Source organism: Monodon monoceros, unplaced genomic scaffold (genome assembly GCF_005190385.1).
Source record: "Monodon monoceros isolate NGI ecotype Baffin Bay Population unplaced genomic scaffold, NGI_Narwhal_1 Super_Scaffold_9, whole genome shotgun sequence".
Lineage (NCBI taxonomy): Eukaryota > Metazoa > Chordata > Mammalia > Artiodactyla > Monodontidae > Monodon > Monodon monoceros.
The window spans coordinates 51,738,953-51,754,420 of NW_021703786.1; the positions used below are offsets into that span (position 1 = coordinate 51,738,953).

Here is a 15,468-nt window from a genome sequence, read left to right on the forward strand (position 1 = left end):
CTATACAATGGAATATTACTCAGTCATAAAAAAGGAATGAAATTCTGGTGCATGCTACAACATGGATGAACCTTCAAAATATTATGCTAAATGGGGCTTCCCTGGTGGCGCAGTTGTTAAGAATCCGCCTGCCAATTCAGGGGACACGGGTTCAAGCCCTGGTCCGGGAAGATCCCATGTGCCACGGGGCAACTAAGCCCATGCACCACAACTACTGAGCCTGCGCTCTAGAGCCCGCGAGCCACAACTACTGAAGCCCGCAAACCACAACTACTGAAGCCCACGCACCTAGAGCCCGTGCTCTGCAACAAGAGAATCCACCACAATGAGAAGCCTATGTATCGCAACAAAGAATAGCCACCACTCTCCACAACTAGAGAAAACCCGCGTGCAGCAGCGAAGACCCAATGCAGCCAAAAATTAAAATAAATGAATAAATTTATAAAAAATATATTATGCTAAATGAAATAAGCCAGGCACAAAAGGACAAATATTGTATGATTCCACTTATATGAGAATAGGCAAATTCATAGAGACAAAAAGTAGAACAGTAGGTACCAAGGGCCGGGGAGAAGGAGGGATGGGGAATTGTTGTTCAATGGGTACAGACTTCCTATCTGGGATGATGAAAGGTGGAGATGGCTGCACAGCACTGTGAATGTATTTAATGCCACTGAATTGTACACTTAAAAGTGGTTAAAATGCTGACAAAACTATAATTCAAAAAAGATACATACACCCCTATGTTCATAGCAGCACTATTCACAATAGCCAAGACATGGAAACAACCTAAATGCCCATTGACAGATGAATGGATAAAGAAGGTGTGGTACCTACATAAAATGGAATACTACTCAGCCATAAAAAAGAATGAAATCATGCCATTTGCAGCAACATGGTTGCAACTAGAGATTATTATACTAAGTGAAGTAAGTCAGAAAGAGAAAGACAAATACCATATGATATCACTTATATGGGGAATCTAAAATATGACACAGGGGACTTCCCTGGTGGTGGTGCAGTGGTTAAGAATCCACCTGCCAATGCAGGGGACATGGGTTCAATCCCTGGTCTGGGAAGATCCCACATGCCATGGAACAATTAAGCCTGTGTGCCACAACTACTGTGCCCATGTGCCACAACTACTGAAGCCCACATGCCTAGAGCCTGTGCTCCGCAACAAGAGGAGCCCGCGCACCACAACGAAGAGTAGCCCCCACTCGCCACAACTAGAGAAAGCCCACGCACAGCAGTGGAGACCCAATGCAGCCAAAAATAAATAAATAAATTTTAAAAAATATTTTAATAAAAGAAAATAAAATAGGACACAAACGGACCTATCTATGAAACAGGAACAGACTCACAGACATAGAGAAGAGTCTGGTGGTTGCCAAGGGGGAGGGGTTAAGGGAGGGCTGGTGTGGGAGGTTGGGATTAGCAGATGTAAGCTTTTATATATAGAATGGATAAACAGCAAGGTCCTACTGTATAGCACAGAGAATTATATTCAATATCCTATGATAAACCATAATGGAAAAGAATATTTAAAAAAAGAATGTATATATATGTATAACTGAATCACTTTGCTGTACAGCAGTAATTAACACAACATTGTAAATCAATTATACTTCAATAAAAAATGGTTAAAATGGTTACTTCTATATTATGTATATTTTACCACGATTAAAAAATTGTTTCTTAAGTCAAAGTTAGAGGTAAAATTGAAGTAGGGGCCTGTTAGCTCCATTCTGTCTCATAAACCACCGTCAGCTGCATTCCAAGCCCAGCTGGTGATTAGAAATCAGTGCCTTTGGCCAGAAGAGAGTTCATCTCAGGGCAATCTCTTCTGGTTGCTGGGAAATAGAGTCCATCTGCTACTTTAATAGTGGCTTAGGAGGTTGGCCATGACACTGAACGTTACACCTCAGAGGTGTAAATAAGTAAGGCGTCCACATTGTTCAAACATCCAATAAAACAAAACACAGGTAGTAAAAAGTCTCCCTCCTACCCTTTTCCCATCCACTCAGTGCCCATGTCCCTTAATAGGTGACTCTTGATTTTAGTTTTTTGTTTACCCTTCTAGAAAAATTATGTGTATACCAACTACTATGGGTATACGTTATTTTTCTCTCTTTCTTTTTTTACCCAAATGGTAGCACACTGCTCCGGACTTTGCCTTTTTTTGTTAGAACGTACCTTGCTGAACTTTCCATAAAATACATAAGGAATTTCCTTACTCTCTTTTTACAGATGTATAATATTCCAACATATGGAGGGACCATAATTTATTTAACCACTCCTTTATTGTTGAACATTTAGCTGTTTCCATTCTTTTGCCATTACATAATTACGAATATCATTTTGCACATGTGTAAGGATATCTGCAGGAAAAAATTCTGGGACTGCTAGATCAGGGGGTATAAACATTTGTAATTTTGATAAATACTGACAAATTGCCCTTGATAGGGGGTGTCAATTTACCTTCTTACTGGTAACATGTGAGAATGCTTGTTTTCTGACCCATTCAGTCTGATTTCAAATTTTTGGATTTTACCAGTACAATGGGTGAAAAATGATACCTCAATGTGGTTTTAATTTGCATGTCTCATATGACTAGGGTTGAGCATCTTTTTATAATAAGAGTCTTTTCTTTTTTGTGAACCATCTGTGGACCATCTTTTGCCCACTTTTCTCTTGGGCTAGTAATCTTTTCCTCTGTAAATATTATGGAAATTAACTCTTTGTCTGTGATTTGAGTTGAACATATTTTTCCAAGTTTATCATTTGTCTTTGTTTATATTTTGCATTGCAAAATTTTTTATGTAGCCAAATGTATCAATTTATTTTTAGTGGCTTTTGGATTTTGTGATATAATGAGAAAGGCCTTGCTCCCTTTGGAGTTAGAATCCTCTCATATTTTCTTCTATTATTTTCATGATTTCATTTTTCTTCCATTTCAAACTTTGATTCAATTGGAATTTATCCTCATATGTAATGTGAAGTCTGAATCCAACTTTGTTTTTCAAGTGGCTACCCAGTTGTTCTAATACTACATATTGAGAAATCAATCTATTCCCCCACTGCTTCTAGATTCTATCTGAATTAAATACTATGGGATGGAACCACAGTCCCTACCCTAGGTGGATTCCATCTTTTGTCCCCCACCCCTATGGGACTGCACAAAATACATCTTAGACTCTCAGCATATTTTCTGGAAAAAGTGACCCCAAGTGCTCTGCTCACCAACCCACTTTCCCAACCTCTCCCAGACCTCATTCGGTAATTGATCCCTATCTTATTAACTCTTACTAAAATATTTTTGTTATACTTTGTCTAACTTAAAGATTTTTCTTTGTGGAAAGTATTCTTCTAAATTATCTAGTCCACTACTACCAGAAGAGGATGTTCTGGGTTTTGGTAGTAGAGGTCCATATGTTGAACCACCCTTGAATTCCTGGAACAAACTCCATATGATATATTAATTTTAATATGCTATATTCTTTTTATTAATATTGTAATTGAATTTTTTGCATTAATAGTAATTAATGACCTGCACCTATGTTTTTATATTTAATGAAGTATTCACTGGATTGGTATCAGTCTTGTGCTCATATTTCTAAAAGATTTTGGAAAAGTTCCTCTTTTTTCTATATAGCATGTTTAAACAGCCCTGGGATTATCTTCTCTTTAAAGGTTTGTTAGAATTCCCTTGCGAAACCATGTAGTGCAGTGGTTTTAATTGTAGTCATTGGGACCCTTGCTGGGGGGCTACGGAGGGGAGAAGTGTAATCTAAATGACAGTATTTGATTCACACCAGCGCACACAGCTGGAGCTGGAGCAATTGTGTGATTTAAAACAATTTAATTCTAGTAAAATTTCAATACCATGAAATTATAAAGGTTAATTTTTTGTGGGTTTTTTTTTTTTTTGGCTCCAAGAGTCAAAAAGCGTTAAAGTCTTTTCGTTTACTTATTTCATGCTCTAGCCTTTTTCAGAGATCAAAATATTAAAACACTTCCCAAACATTTATTCCACCTTTCTTGGCCATCAGAACTCTAGAGATACGTATAGTTCCTTCAGGCCATAATGATAACCCTCCCTCCAATACCCAAAGCTAATCTCCTATAAAATTTGACATTTTCTCATCAGAAAACAGTTCCTATTTCTGGGCTTCTTATCTGTGCTGTTCTCCCCCACAGGCAGAGGGTTTTACCTCTTTGATTACTCCTATAAGTGGAATAAATGTGATCATTAAGAATAAAGATGAAAGCAAGATGGGGAGGTGGAACATCAAATCTATACTCTAAAGCAAAATCAAAACAAACAAAACATCAATAAGAGCATACGCCCAGAAGTCCTTTAGGACAAAGTGTTATTTATTAATGGGCTATTTTCACATCTCCCCTCCTGAGGGAAAAATCACTCACAGAGACCCTGACGCACAGCGAAAGGGCTTTGGGTCAAAAGTGACCTCGGCAAGGTGGCCTGGTTCCATAGGAGATATGGAATGTAGAGCGTAATTTGGAGCTTCAGAGTAATAGGAGACTAAGGGCATCTGAACTGGAACCTCCCCTGCCCCACAACCCTGGGAAAGAGGGTGGGACTCAAGTTCACTGCCAAAGTAAGAGGTGGTTGAATCTCAGAAGGATGTTGTCGTGTCCAGCCAGTATATATCCTTACTATGTGACTGGTGTGATTTTGCTGGCTAAATGAAGTTAGTTAACCACTAACTAGGGGAAGCTGGAAATTCTAGTTGCCCAGATTCATGTCTGTCTGTGTCTCCAGGCTATAATCTCCTTGAAGACTGGGATTATATTTTAATCTCTGATTCCTCAGTGTCTGGTACAGAGTGCTTGCTCAGTACATGAAAGAATGAAATAATTAAAGAAAGGTTTATATGAATTCATTCATTCATTCATTCATTATGTATCATGTATCCGTGATACATGTGTCGGTAATACATCAGAGGACAACCCTGATCTTTGCTCTAACGGGATTTGTGGCCCAATGGTACAAGATGCCCAAGCACCACTGGAGATCGGATGAGGGATGATGGATGTGGGCTCACCCCGCGCTCTAGAGACGCTTCCCACCTGCTGTCGGTGGGACCTGCAGAGCACAAAGCAAAGGAGTCTTGAGGGAAATGGCTCAGACACCGGGGGTCCTCTCTCTGCCTTAGCCCCTATGGGGTGGGCGGCGATGCTCTCTTTGGGTGTGAAAAGATGAAGAAAACCAAGGCGCTTGCCTTGACAGCCGCTCCCAGCCCGAGGCCCAACGTGCAGAGATTGTAATCTACATCCTTGCTGTTACCAGAGAAGGAAAACCAACACAGAGACGGGAAGAAAATCACACTTTCTGTGCAGATGGTGGGGGTGTGGTTTCGCAAGGGAGGGAGGCCCGAGATCTAAACCAGGCAGTGGCGCGCCCCCTGCTGGATCTAAGATTGTTCTGCAACTAGCGGAACAAGGGCTAAACCAGGTGGGATGATGGCCGCAAAGTTGGAGCAAGGAATAAGGAATGTTCCTCGTTCCTCCCAAATGCAGAAACCAAATTGCCAAGGGGAAGAAATCTACCAAGGCTGATCAAGGGCCCCCCATCTTCCCAACCTTCTGGGGGAATCAGGAATGGGTAAGCGGTGAACAAAACTCCATCTGTAACCAGGGCCTTGGCTAACCACCCTTCTGGCAAATTCACTACCCCTTAATGCCTCAGTTCCCATCTTGGGCTCAACCTGGGGGAAAATGTATGAATTGTTATAAAACATCTGTCCCCCCTCTTTTTCTGCAAATATAAGAACACTGGGCATGGGTAATAATACAGATAGCATTCTCGTAAGGTCTTTGTATCTAGCTTACTGGCATCCCCCATCACTCCCTCCCCAACAGCATACAATTTGAGGATTTTCTTTAAAACAAACAAACAAACAAACTTTAACGCCCCCAGCTAATCTTTTCCAAATAGCAACAATTATAAATTCCAAACAAAAACTTAGAGGCATGTGAGCCTCTCTTAGGCTTTTCATTTTAATCAAGCTGCTAATTAAAAGCTATAATTTAACAAATAATGACCTAACCGTCTCACTTTGAAATCAAACAAAAACCTACCACTAAAATGTTGGACTAGATAATGAATCCAGGCACAATTCAGACTCCTGCTGGGCCCGTGCTGGCCCCCTTCCAGCAAAGGGCCTGACGCCTTTGATTAGCGGCAATAGTTTTCCAAACCATTTGGAGCAAGCTCACTACGGGGAGGATAAGTGAGCAATTTGTGAGGCTAAGTGTTTTTTTGGACCCACTCCCACTGCTGATGGAGCCGGATGAATATTTATCCCTTCTTTGCCCTCATTCATTGTCACTTGGTCAATTTCATTTTCTCCCTGGCCCCTCTTTGGCCCCTGGGGAAGAATGTTGTTCTTGAGGTAAAAAGCAGGAAGGAATCACAAACAGGAAAACTAGAGATGAAACCAGGTGATGCTCACTGCATACAGTATCCTAAGTGGTTAATAAAATAATAAACCATGGAAGCACGATTGCTTCCCATCTACCACGCCCCCTCCCTTAGCTGGGAACTGGGCATCTGTGCCAGGCTATAAATAGTCTCCTGTTCTGGAACCTCCCCCACAGCCCAAGCTCACACCAGTTACCAGTACGTGCCATCCAGTGGCTCTGCAGGCAGGAGGACCTCAAACACTGGCCCCTTTCTGAAGTCCTAGGAGGGGAGAGAATTGGGTACCTCTGAAAAGGCATCAGGTAGTGGCAGAGCACTCCCCATGGATCCGAGGCAGGAGGAGTGGGCACTGCGTGAGACCCTAGGAGAATACAGATCTTGGACACTCAGTCTATCTGTAGGTGCAGGGAGGAAGGAGCTGCCAGGTGTATGCATGTCACACTGCCACTTTTAGGACCTCGGCTTGGGCTGTTACATCCCCAGGAGCTACTCCTGCTTTGAAACCTTAAACCCTAATGGCCCTTCTCTTGAGTACAATCTGTCCTTTATCTCCCTCTCCCCATCATTCTACCTGTACCTGTTCTTCAGCCTCAAACAGACCTGATAACAGTCATAATCGTCATCACCACCATCATCACTGCCATCCTCAAGGCTACCACATATTGAGGGCTTACAATTCACCCAGCACTTTGAGAAATACTGTATGTGGATTGATTCCATTAATCCTCCCAACAACCCTAAACCAATAATAATAGAGTTTTTAATCCCCTGTTCCCTCATTTTAAAAAATATATATTTATTTGACTGTGCCGGGTCTTAGTTGTGGCACGCAGGATCATTAGTTGTGGCATGTGGGACTTAGTTCCCTGACCGGGGATCGAACCCCGGGCCCCCTGCACTGGGAGCACAGAGTCTTAGCCACTGGACCGCCAGGAAAGTCCCCCCTCATTTTCTTCCAGGCTCTTTCTGGATTCTTTTCCTTTCCCAACCAACTGTACTGCACAAGCCAAAGAGTTCTGAGTGCCTGCTACCCCCAGAGCCCTCCTCTGAGGAAAGTGGTTACATTGGTGGGGGGCGGTTCTTGTTCTGTCTTGTGTCATATCACTGGACTATGCTTCTGGTGCCAGTGGTTTAGTCTGGGGGTGGGGCCCAAGCCCAAAGCGGCTATGGATAGGCTGGACATCAAAATGACCAACCACCCATGATATGGGTCTGTGAGAGTCTGTCTAACAGAGATGCTCCATATTGGATAATGACAACGTCACCCAATCAGATTTTCTCTGGAGGGATGAATGTGAGACGCACACTGGGACAATGAAAGGCAGCCTCCACAGAGATGACAGGATGACAGATGATAACCATGGTAACTATACGTACCTGGATTTGTGTTTACTAAGTGCCAGGTGCCCGGCTGAATGCTTCTCAAATTTTAGATTATCTTTCAGCAGTCTTACAACATAGATACTATTAGCACCTCCACTTTACAAATAAGAAAATAGAGGCTTAAGCAAGTTAATCCATTTGCCACAGGATACACAGCCATGGTAGGGAGGAGATCCAAACCCAGGCAGCAGGACTGAAGATATTAGTCTATTTCTTTGAATAATAAACATTTTTAAGTTTTAAAAAGATTAACAGGGCTTCCCTGGTGGCGCAGTGGTTGAAAGTCTGCCTGCCGATGCAGGGGACGCGGGTTCGTGCCCCGGTCCGGGAGGATCCCACATGCCGCGGAGTGGCTGGGCCCGTGAGCCATGGCCGCTGAGCCTGCGTGTCCGGAGCCTGTGCTCCGCAACGGGAGAGGCCACAACAGTGAGAGGCCCGCGTATCACAACAACAAAAAAAAAGATTAACACTTGGTTGCCAGGGGAAGGGGGTGGGGGGAGGAGGGATGAACAGGTAGAGCACAGACGGTTTTAGGGCAGTGAAGCTACTCTGTATGATACTATAATGGTGGATACATGTCATTATACATTTAACCAAACCCATAGGATATACAAAGCCAAGGATGAACCCTAATGTAAATTTGGACTTTGGGTGGTAATGATGTGTCAGTGTTGGTTCATCGACTGTAACAAATGCACCACTGTGATGGGGGATGTGGATAATGGGGAGGCTGTGCATGTGCTGGGGCAGGGGGCATATGGGGAATCTCTGTATCTTCTGCTCAGTGTTGCTGTGCATCTAAAACTGTTCTAAAAAATAAAGTCTAGTTTATTTATTAAAAAGATAATAGAGTCACATGGTCCAAATGCTTTTTAAAAAAAGCATAAAAGAGTATTCAGTAAAATGTTTATCTCCAACCTCTGTTCTCCATCCTTCCAGTCCTACCCCACCCCGGTCTCTGAAACCACTATTATTTCTCATTTATCCTTCAAGAATTTTTTCATGCAAAAAAAAAAAAAAAAAGAATTTCTTTATGCAAATGCAAATATGTACATATACTTATATATAAACATTTATATTCTTATTTTACACAAAAGTAGGATTGCTGGGTCAAAGGGAATATACAAGTGCTACGCTGATCGCTGTTGCCAAACTGCCCTTCGTAAGGGTGACGCCCTCTCAGGTGTGGCTGCCGGGAGGGAAACTGGCCTTACTCTGTGCGGAGCGCGCCTGTCTTCTCCACCCCCTGTTAGACCAGAACCTCCTCCATGACTGGAATTCCAACGAGCCAGTGTCCTAGTTCTCCCTGGGTCCCTGGGTCACTGCGTGGCTGCCATGAAGGCGTCCCTGCTACCTCACTTCCCTGAGGATGGTAACGCTGAAGGCGGTAGTTCTCACAGTGTGGTCCTGAGACGGCAGCATGAGGACCACCTGGGAACTTGTTAGAAATGCGCATTTTCAGGTCCCGCCCCAGACCTACTGAATCAGAAATTCTGGAAGCCAGGCATGTTCTAAACAAGCCCTCTGGGTGATTCTGATGCACGCTTAGGTTTGAGAACCACTGTCCTAAGGTAAATTAAGTCCCTTCCTTGTATCTTGAAACAACCTCAGAATCCAGCCGGTATCCGACGGTTAGTCATCTTACTTGACTTCTCCAGAGCCTCTAGCTCACGACCGTGGCTACCTTCTTGAAATGTGCTACTCACTGGTTTCCATGAATTTTCTCTCGTGGTTTCCTCTCCACCTCTCTGACCTCCATCTTCAGCTTCCTTTGAGGGTCCTCTTTACCACCCACTACTTTAATGTTCTCAATGACTCACCGCTGTTCTCACCCTACACGTTTCCCCTGGGCAATGTCATCCGCTCACCTGGTGTTAACGGCCACCAGCATGTGCTGATGACTCTCCAGCCTATATCTCCACACTCACCTCTCCCTCGGGCTTCGTGCTTCTTTAACCCTCTGCCTGTTGTGAATATCTCCACTTGGATGTCCCACAATCACCCCAACATTAACGTTTCCAAAACTGAGTTCCTCATTTTCTTCTCAAGACTCGTTCCTCCTCCAAAGTTGCCTATTTCAGGCAACTCCTTGACAACTTAAGTTGCTTGAGCCAGAAACCTTGGAGTCATTCTAGACTTCCCCCTTTTTTCACTCCTTTCATCCAATCAAGCACCAAGGCTTGGTTATTTAAAAATCTACTCCCTCTTCCCCATCCACCCTACTACTCCACCTCTCATTCAGGCCTCCATTATCCATTATCTTTTGCCTGGACTGGTGCAGCATCTTTTGCCTTTGCTGGTCCTTTTGTCTCCAGTCAACCTGACCCAGCTTCCTCCATACCCAACACAGTTTTCTGCACCAGAAACTCCAATTCTGCACCCAGTTTTGACATGTGGCCTTTTTCCACACACCAAAACATTCTCTGACACTAGCTGAATTCTGATACTATTTACTTGGAGGTAGCATCAGCTCCCACAGGTTAAGGGCTCAGTCCTATAAGGCTGCACCCCCCGCCCCGCCACTTCAGATGCCAATCAAAAGCCTAGGTTGTCACCTGTGCTTCTGACTGACTGGCTATAGACTGGAGGTTCCAATGACCCTCCTAAGGCTCAATTAATTTGCTAGAGCTGTTCACAGAACTCTGAAACATTTTACTTACTATAGTACTGGCTTATTACCTAGAACTCAGGAACAGCCAGGAAGAAGAGAAGCATTGGGAAAGGTATAGGCAAAGGGCATGCTGTGCCACTCTCTCCAAATCTCCATGTGTTCACCATCCTGGAAGCTCTCTGAACCCAACCATTTGGGGTTTGATGGAGGCTTCATTACAGAGTTATGATTGATTAAATCACTGGCCATTGGCAATGCGTTCAACTTCCAGCCCCTCTCCCCTCCCGAGAGGAACTGGGGACTGAAAGTTCCAATATTCTAATCACATGGTTGGTTCTCCCGGCAACCAGCCCCCATCCTAAGATACAGTCTAATAGTCACCTCATTAATACAACAGTAGACATGTTTATAACTCTCATCACTTAGGAAATTCCAAGGGTTTTAGGGGCTCTGTGCCAGGAATGGGGATGAACACCAACTACATACTTCTTATTATAAATCACAATATCACAATTTCCTATTGGTTCTGTTTCTCTGGGGTGCCTGACTACAAGGCACCTCCCTGGGTCTGGCCTATTTTCCTACTCAGGTTCTTATTTGATCCCAGATAACAGGCTGCCTTAAAGAAAGAAAATTTAAAAAAAAAAAAAAAAAGCAAAATATTCATTTTTCACTGCTGTGAATTCACCAGAAACAGGAGGAAAACTTTGTAATGCTTAGGGATTCCAGCAACTACTTTACACTATTTTGTGTCTCCCAGTGAGAGGAAGGTTATCTTGATAGCATTTTGTTTGGTTGTTTGTTTGGTTGTTTTTATGGTGATGACTCTTTTCTTTCTCTCTTTATAAATTTTATTCAATAAATAAAAATTGTATATATTTAAGGGGTCCAACATGGTGATTTGATATACATAGTGAAATGACTACAGTCAAGTTAATTAACATACATCTCCTCACACAGTCACTGTTTTGTGTGTGTGATGAGTGTACCTGAAAAATATGAGATGCTTCAGGAATTTGGGTCTCATCCTTGCACAGGGGCCCCGTTCATCTCCTCTGTATTTTTCCAATTTTAGCATATGTGCTGCCAAAGGGAGCATTTGATAGCATTCATTTTGTGTCGTATCTCTTCATTCTTTAGGATGTTTCTAGGATACAGAAACATCTGGGCTTGCAGAGCTGGAATTTTTCTTGAAAACTTTGATTTTTTAAAAACATCAAGCCTGAGGACTTCCCTGGTGGTCCAGTGGTTAAGACCGCGCTTCCATTGCAGGGGACGCGCGTTCGATCCCCGGTCGGGGAACTAAGATCCCACGTGGCCCATGGCACGGCCAAAAAACTTAAAAGACCAAGCTGGGTTCATTTGTAATGACAGTTTGTCTTGTAACCTAACTGCCTTTATTTTATCAGTTGTGTAAGGATGCTCTTCATTTTGCTGTGTAGCAAGGTCAGACTGGGCAGCTTTTAGGTGCAAAATTGGCGCCTCGTTCTTGAAAATCGAAAGTAAAGCCTTGCTGACCACATTGAACGATGTGGGATCTGGGTTTTCATCGGCTGCTATTTTCCTGATGGACACATTGACTTACTCAATCCCAAATCCTTAGAGCAAAACTGTCAGATGTTAATTCTCTCCGGCAGCGTCTCCAGCAATATCCAGAGATGGGCTTTCACAGCTGGGCTGCTTAGGGTGAGTCTGTCAATTGATTATAGGAGCTGTGTGAACTCCTCGGAGGAATATTTGCATTTCAGAGGCAGGGTTCAAGTTCAAGCCATCCTTCTCTTCCCTCGTCCTCTTCTCCAGGCTGAAAAGGGGCTCTTTAAGGACAGGACCCCCTCTTGTTCATCTTTGCATTTCCCCAGCCCCTCATGAAAAGCCTGATGATCAAGAAATACCCATTAAATAGAATCAATGGAATCTGACCATCTGTATTCATTAGGACTCTTTACATTACAAACAACAATTCCATCTAAAGGCACTACTTAAATAATAAAGAGACTATTTTGGCTCACGTAACTGAACAGTGTGGGTAGATTTTTAAGTCTGGCTTGATCTAGTCTTCAAATAACGTGACCAGGAACCTGGGTTTTCTCTTACCAACCTTCCTGGCTCTCCTTCCTTGGTGCTAGCTCCATTCTCAGGCCTGCTCTCCCCCATGGTTTGCCAGATGGAAATAACCATTCCCCAGAGCTGGAGCCAGGCTCTTGCCTATCCAGCAGGTGTGTCTACTCAGGCAATTTCCACACAGGATGATGGAGGCTTGAGATTCTTGGAAGCTCCAGCAAACGTCTCTGGGTATCTTATTGCCTTTGGCTGGCAACTGCCCACACCTGAACCATGTACTACGGCCAAGAGGATGAGACCTCCTGACGGGATCCCTCCCAGTGTGCTGAGAATGAAAGAGCAGTGAACCTCTAACAGAAAATTAAGATCATTTTGGTGGGAGAAGAGGGAATGGGTGTCAGGAAAACAACCAGAAACCCCCACCAGCTCCTCTGTGGGTGAAGGTGGCAGTTTGGAGCAGCAATTCCTTTGTGGATGCAGTTCACGCCTCTCTTGAAGGCTCTTTGGCCCCTTCACGCAGGAACAGCTTCAGGCAAGAGAGTCAGAGACCATGTAGCCTTGGAGGGGATGAGGAAAGGCTTGACTTCCCACCTCTCCCAGGTGCCCCCAATGCTTGCCAGGTTTCAGCAGCCTGTGAAGACGTCTCTTTGCCTTTCCCTCAACCACTAGACCCCTAATTCTGAGGCAGTTTGCATGCCTTTGATAATATCTGTTTGCCTCAACTTCACGCACAGGGGGGAGTTTTTCTGTTCTTAGGAAAAGACCCATCAGTCTGAGTCTTGCAGACCTGGGACTCAATTTTATTTGCATAAGTGAGATAGTCATTGCTTTGAAAATTTCTGTAGCACTTCCCGAATAAACAAAGGTGCCATTCCTGCTCTGCTAAGCTTCACCCCTGTGACGTGGGGATTGAGAGTGAGGCCTCTGACAGGGAAAGGCTGCCCCCAGTTAAAGGAGGCTAAAAAGACATGACAACCAAAGGCAATGCATGGACCAGGAGGAAAAAAATACAGAGCTCAAAAGGACATTAATGAGGCAATTGACAAATCTGCATATGGACTGTGGATTAGATAATAGTATGGATTATTTTGACAATCGTACTCAGGTTATGTAAGAGAATGTCTTTGTTCATAGGAAATACACATGGAAGTCTTTAGGGGTAAAAGGAGCAGGATAGGATGTCTGTAACTTTCGAATTGTTCAGGAGGAAAAAAACATAAATATATACATATATAAAGAGCAAATGAATAATAATGCAAATGGGACAACATGCTAAAAATTGGGGAATCTAGGTAAACGATTATGGAAGGTCTAACTGCCTGGGTTTGAATCCTGGCTCCACTGCTTGCTAGCTAGCTCTAAACCTCTCTAGGCCTCACTTTCCCCATCTGTAAAATGGAGGTAATAGTAGCAACTACTGCATAGGCTTTTTGGGAGAAATAAATGAAAGAATCCATAAAATGAGCTTAGCACAGGGTCTGGCTCATGGCAAGAGCCAAGAGTAATAAATGTTAGCTATTTTTATTACTATTACTGTCCCACAGTTCTCCCAGTTGCTGGGATAAAGATATAAATAGGAACTATTCCCTCTAGGAGCATACATGGCAGGAGATGTCGGCCAGAGGGAGATTTTTCCCCTCATATGGAATAGACTTGATCCAGTGTCACATTTTATATGCATATGGTGTTACCTATTATTATGTAATGAATACGTATACCATATGGTAATATGCTTTAAGTATTTTTCTTCAACTTGCCCCTTTTACTCAACACAATGTCTTGGAAATCTTTCCATAATAATACCAATAATAATTAACATGTATTGAAGCTTACCATGTGCCAGGCATAGTTCTGGGCACTTTCCATGTATTATTTAATTCTCACAACAATCCCACAAAATAGATTCTCTTGTAATTACCTTTTTTTGTAATCACCATTTTATGGATTAAAAAAGCTGATGCTCAGAGAGGTTAAGTAACTTGCCCAAGGCCATAGTACCAAAATTTGAACTCAGCCTGTCTCCAGAGCCCGTGGCCTTAATCACTATATTTTTCCATGCAGGTGTATACAAAGATCTATTTCACTGAAAGAAAGTGACAGGGAGTTGGGGGAAGCTACCTAGTATTTCATAAAATGGTTATACCCAAAACTCATTTAATCATTCTAACCCAAATGATAGACATTTAGGTTATTCCCAACATTTGCTATTTGAAATAGTGCTGCGATAAATATCATGGAACAAGCCTTGATAATATCACTGTGTGTCTGACACCAAAGAAGGAAGAAGTTAAAAATATTTGAGAGAGAAAAATTTAAGCAACGAAATAAAGTAGTATTAAACCAAAGTTATATTAAATTATACAAGATAAATATTGATGAGCCCACAATGAAATGAGTGAATGAATGAATGAATGAATAGGAGAGAAGAGACAAACCTCCAGTGCAGAAGAATTCCAAATAATTTGAAACTCCACCAAATAAATGTGATGTGGGATCCAGGATGGGATCCTGGAACAGATAAGGAACATTAGGAAATTAAGGAAATATGAATAAACTATGGACTTTAGTTAATAATAATAATGTATCAATATGGGTTCATTAATTGTAACAAATGTACCAGGTAAGAGGTTAATAATAAAGAAAACTGGGTGCAGAGCATATGGAAATTCTCTGTACTATCCTCTCAATTTTTTTGTAAATCTAGAATTATTTTTAAAAGATAGTCTATTTCAAAAAATTTTTTTAAAATACAGGAGAGCGAGGGACAAAGTGTAGGTTTTGTAAGAGATGGGAGGGGAGGGGCTTCCCAGCCCAGCAGGGAATTATTTTATTTTTTACTTTTTAATTAATTTTTATTGGGGTATAGTTGCTTTACAATGCTGTGTTAGTTTCCACTGTACAGAAAAGTGAGTCAGCTATACGTATGCATATAACCCCTCTCTTTTTGGATTTCCTTCCCATTTAG

General features: G+C 42.6%; 1 non-coding gene across 1 annotated transcript; it reads right to left on the reverse strand.

Moving 5' to 3' along the window:
• Positions 1-11,434: 11,434 nt before the first annotated feature.
• Positions 11,435-11,541, reverse strand: LOC114889869. The gene has a single exon (XR_003792163.1). It is a non-coding gene; the product is annotated as a U6 spliceosomal RNA (small nuclear RNA).
• Positions 11,542-15,468: the final 3,927 nt, after the last annotated feature.